The following is a 5,529-nucleotide window of genomic DNA, read 5'->3' as shown; positions in this document are numbered from 1 at the left end:
CCTGGGACCGGTTGGGGTTGGCAGTTTGTGTCGTGATGATTGTAGTAAAGTTGTGTGGGCTAATTCCTACCCTATTGGGATTTGTGACACGTCAGAGGCTGAAGTGAAGGCGGTATATTGCGGCTTTAAAAGACTAGATAAAGAGACTTTGGATCGTACCATTGTGGGGGGATTCACCTAATGTGTTTCGTTGGTTGAGAGGGGCGGTGGTGCCCCCTTGGAGATTTTTTTTCTAATTTTGACGAAATAGAAGATCTAATCTCAGGCTCTGTTATAGTGTTAAATCATGTGCGGCGATCGGCTGATGGGGAGGTGGATTCATTGGTGCGTGCGCGGTGGGTGGGGGGTGGTTAGTCGTATGAGTTTGGAGTGGCTTGACTTCCTTCTTCAGTGAGAGTTGTATTGCTCTTTTTCTGTGTTTTTTCTTATCTATGTTTCTTGTACTCTTTTTCTGGTTCTCCTCGGCCCTCTTCCTTTTTTCCATTAATGATATTATTCTGCCCTTAAAAGAAAGGGTATTTTTTTTTTGAAAAAAAAGTGTTTAATTGGTGTGCCGTTTAATACTCCCTTTAAAACTTTTACAACGAAAAAACTCTGTTTTTTAGGAAAACGTTTTAAGAGTTTTAAACATGTTTTTTCGCCCACTTTCCAATTTTTTCGCCACCATATTTTGGAAATGACAACATTTAAACTCATTTTCTTGTGTTTCCGACTTTTGAACCAATACCTAAATTTTTGCTAACCTGTTTTTTTTTTTTTTTTTTGCCGATTCACATTTTGCTAACTATGGGTAATGGCCTCCAAACCAAAACCAGGGGTTGCTAGCAAAACGGGAATCCCGTTTGGAGAAATGGAGGGGCCCCACTATCTTGTCACTTGAACAGTTGAAAGCAAAAAGGAGAGCACGTATCCCGAGGTATGAAAAAATATCATGTGAAAATGACTGTATCAGCTATTATGTTCACTCCCGTCTTTATCTCAGCATTGTATTCGTTTAAGAAGACAGCTCACGGATTACCGATTCCGCACTCCGATTTTTGGTAATCGCAGTAAGATTCTGGCAACCGATTGTGAGTTCACTAGAGACTGTTGGACTCGAAGTTACGTTTAATTTCGAGTCCAATAATCGGTGTTGGACTCGCAATCGGTAATCATAATCTTCAACGAACATGGCCCTATTTTATTAACCTACCAACGTAAAATCAGAAGAGGAAAACAAAGTCACAATCGGTTCAAGGAACAGGGCCCTACTTAACCCTATCCACATCAAATCAGAAGAGGAAAAACAAAGTGAGTAGTGCAAACCCTATTATCTGTTGTTGATGGTGCAAACCCTTATAGTCCCATATTTTTCAAAAAGTAATGTACGGACAACACTCCTTAAATAAATATAGGTTGTGCCCAAAAAAATCAGTTCCGGATGATCCCAACCCTCCGATCTATAGGGAACTGCATATTATGGAAACCTCTTGCGTGAGTCAAAGTTCACTCAAGTTTATGACAATTTAGACATCAGGGCATTTGAAGTCCAAGTTTCCCAATGTCAGGAACAGTGTGACTAAACTCCCCTTGTGGCTTGTGCTCCCAATTGAGTCTACTCCACTAACCTGATAGAAAAGTTCATTCGGTCCTTTCGCACCTTTTCCTGCAATATCACTATCAAACGCTGTTTGTTTCTTCTTTCCTTAGTAGATAGGTTATGCGGGGTTTTCAATCAACAAATGTGGTTTATGCAAATTGGATTAAAAGCTGTGGATAGCCTGGTTCCTAAAATAGGTCTCATCCCATGCGCATTCTTGATTTTGATTATAAATTGTCCTTTATCTAGGGTTTTCGAAACTAAACAGATGTGCACAAGAAGACGGTGTTTTACGTGGTTCGGCAAGATGCCTAGTCCACGGAGAGAGATCTCAATTTATTCTTTCATTCATAAGAGGCAATACAAGCTATACAAGAGATATATAAAGAAAGAGCATAACGGTCATATGCAAGATTCACTCAATCAGATCCCATGATTTCTGGCCAATCTTCCAACATTTGCAACAATGGTGCAACGGTAAAGAATGAGAAAGGCAAGTCCAGATTTCAACTTTCTAAGTTGGTGCGAAGATATCAATGGAGCCCAACTTGGAAAGAATCTGGTGAAGTCTTGACTTTGAAACTGCCTTTGTGAATATATCTGCAAGTTGATCTTCATTTCGAGTATAAGGAGTGCTGATAGTTCTATCTTGAACCTTCTCGCGTACAAAATGGCAATCAACCTCTATATGTTTGGTTCATTCATGGAAAACGGGATTAGCAACAATATGAATAGCAGCACGATTATCACAAAACATTTTAATTGGTTCTTTAGTGTAAAAGCGCATGTCTCGGAGGAGAAACTTTATCTATACAATTTCACTCGTTCCAGCTGCCATAGCTCTATATTCAGCTTCAGCACTGGATCTGACAACTACTGATTGCTTTTTACTTTTCCAAGTGATAAGGTTACCACCCACCATCATGCAATAGCTGGTTGTAGATCTTCTATCTTGACTCCCTGCCCAATCTGCATATGTATATCCCATAATATCGACGTGTGAATTATTTTTCATCTAAATTCCTCTACCAGGAGATCCTTTTACATACCTTAGAATTTTTTTGACAGCTTCAAGATGATTCGTTCTAGGAGCATGCATATGCTGACTGACAATTCCAATGGCATAACCTATATCAGGACGGGTAATAGTAAGATAAATTAATCTCCCTACCAATCTCTGATATCTCCCAATATCTTCAAGCAATTTTCCATCAGAGGAATTCATCTTTTTGTTTAGTTCAAGTGGAGTCTCACATGGCTTTGCATCTAATTTTCTAGTTTCCTTTAGCAAGTCCAAAGCATACTTTCGTTGGGACAAAAAAATCCCCCTTTTTGAATATGCAACTTCAATCCCTAGAAAATATTTTAATTTTCCTAAATCTTTAATATCAAATCTTTTGTGAAAATAAGCTTTTAAGTTTGAAATTCCATTTTCGTCATTTCCTGTAATTATTCCTTTCAAATAGATTAACACAATAATTATTCCTTTCAAATTTCTTTTTGTAAACATGGAAGAATCAACGGTGCCTCTTTTAAATCCTACCTTAAATAGGGCGTCACTCAACTTGGCATACCAAGCTCTGGGAGATTGCTTTAACCCATATAACGCCTTTTTTAATTTGCACACAATTCCAAGCTTTCTTTCCATGGGATGCCCTTGAGGAAGATTCATCTAGACATCTTCCTTTAGATCCCCATGCAAGAATGCATTCTTAACATCCATTTGATAAAGATTCCATCCATGGTTTTGCAGCAATGGATAGAAGTATTCTAACAGTTCCCATTTTAGCAACTGGAGCAAAAGTCTCCTTATAATCCCATAGGTTTGGGTGAACCCTTTTGCCACTAGCCTTGCTTTGTATCGCTCAACCGAGCCATCACTATTATACTTGATCTTGTAAACCCACTTACACCCTATAGGTTTTTTTCCAACCGGCATTTGGACTATATCCCAGGTATGATTTTTATCCAATGCAAAGAGTTCTTCTTTCATTGCCCTCTTCCACACAGGTTGGGAATTAGAATTGTGAAAGGAGGTAGGTTCAATTTTTTCAGAAATATTTGAAAGGAAGGCAGAGTGTGAAGCAGAAACATTGCAATAAGACAAATGATTTTGGATGGGATAAGAACTCACATGATAAGTAAAAAAAGTCTTTCAAGTAGGGAGGTGTAGACACCCCATTTTGACCGTGCCCTGCACCTCCTTGTTTTGTGCATAACCTTTTCAAATCAGTGTGTGGACCCCAAATTACGCCCTAGGCTAGCTTAGGGTCCCACCATGGTCCCTGTAAAATTTCATCGAGATCCGTGCGCGTTCGCCTAGCGAACGAGCTAGGGCAGTGTCGTGGGGCAAGTTCAGAAGGGTAGCGATTTAGCCTGAAAAGGGGGTGCTCTGGAACCTAAAAAGCCAGTTCAAATTTGCCATAATGGGTTGTCCAGGGAGATAAGGAGGTATACAGATTAGTGTGTAGCAAAATTAGTTAGGAAGAATCTTTGGAAGCTTCCTAGGTGGTTAGGCTTCCTTTGATCCCAGCCCTTAAATAAAAAGTTGATTTGGAGGGTTGGGATCAAAAGAGAGAAGATATTTTGCAAAAATTCCCCTCCCCTGTTTCCTACCTGGACCACTAACCCTATATAGAAAAATACCAAAATATATGGATGGGGGCTGCCCAGGGAACAGCAGGGCTTTGAAAAATATCATTTCTATTTTCTCACCCTGGCCACTCCCCTTGCTGTGTGAAAAAAAAGGTCATTGAATGCATTAGAGGGGTGTCCATGAAGGAGGGGGGGGGTATAATTTTTGATGGTCTTATAAGAGACCATCGAATTAGGGCAAAAGGAGGATTTTCTTTTGCTGGTTTTCTTTCTCTCGTTCAAAACCGAGAAGAGAGAAAGAGAAAGTGAGAGAGGAAGAAGAAGGAGAGGGAGGAATCCGGCCACCCTTGCCGGAAACCCACCACCTCAATACCCTTTTTCCCCTAAAAATCCAAACCCACCACCTCAATACCCTTTTTCCCCTAAAAATCCAAACCCACCACCGAGCAACCATCTTCTCCGGTGAGAAATCCCCAACTCCGGCCGGCCATCTCTCTCCACCACTACCACAGCCACCCCATACCCAATCACCACCACCACTAACTCTAACCCATTCCACCCCAAACCTACTTCGAAAACCCACGTCCAAGAAAACCACCATTTCAATCCATTTCCATTATCATCTTTACCTTCAAACCCATCGGATTCCGGCCGGTCGCCATTAAATCCAGCAAGACCCATTCAACCTCACAACCATTAAATCCCTTCTATTCCGTTGATTTTTATTTTTAAAAACCCATTTTCTGGAAAAAGCAGAGAGGGAGGAAGAGAAAAATAGAGAGAGAGAGGAGAGGAGCCACCACCGTATTCTTCCTAAATCTTCTTCTTCTTTTTCTTCTTCCCTTTTCCAAACCCATTTCAACCTTAACACCTCTTCTACTGGCGAAATTGGTAGATTCCGGCCCGGAATCCGACGATCTCCATCGGCCACCCCATCCACCCTTTTTCTCATCTCCTACCTCCATTTCCACCGCCACCTACCACCGAGCCACCGTCATCCACCTCCATCCATCTTCTCCGGTAGATTTGCCGGAGTCCCGACGGAAAATCTCCATTGCCGACCTCTGCTACAACCCCTACCTCTTCCTCTTCCTCTCCAATTTGGATTCCAAGTTTTAATATACACCGAGCAAATTCGTGCAAAAAGAGATAAGTAGAAGGACATTTCAAATAGCCTAGATCTAAAGAGAGGAAGGTAATCTTTTCTGCTTTTCTTATTTTATTTCTTCTTGTCATTGTTCATTGTTTATCCTTTTAATGCTCTTATTTTGGTTAATTTTGTCTTGCTGTGTGTGTTTTTATCGTTTAATTTCAGCTTATTAGAGTATTGTTCGATGTCATTTATATTTGGTAAT

Source organism: Tasmannia lanceolata, unplaced genomic scaffold (assembly GCF_043159265.1).
Source record: "Tasmannia lanceolata isolate RefF3 unplaced genomic scaffold, GAP_Taslan_0.1 ptg000005l, whole genome shotgun sequence".
NCBI lineage: Eukaryota > Viridiplantae > Streptophyta > Magnoliopsida > Canellales > Winteraceae > Tasmannia > Tasmannia lanceolata.
The sequence above is the reverse complement of the archived record's forward strand: the minus strand, read 5'-3'. Positions refer to the sequence as shown.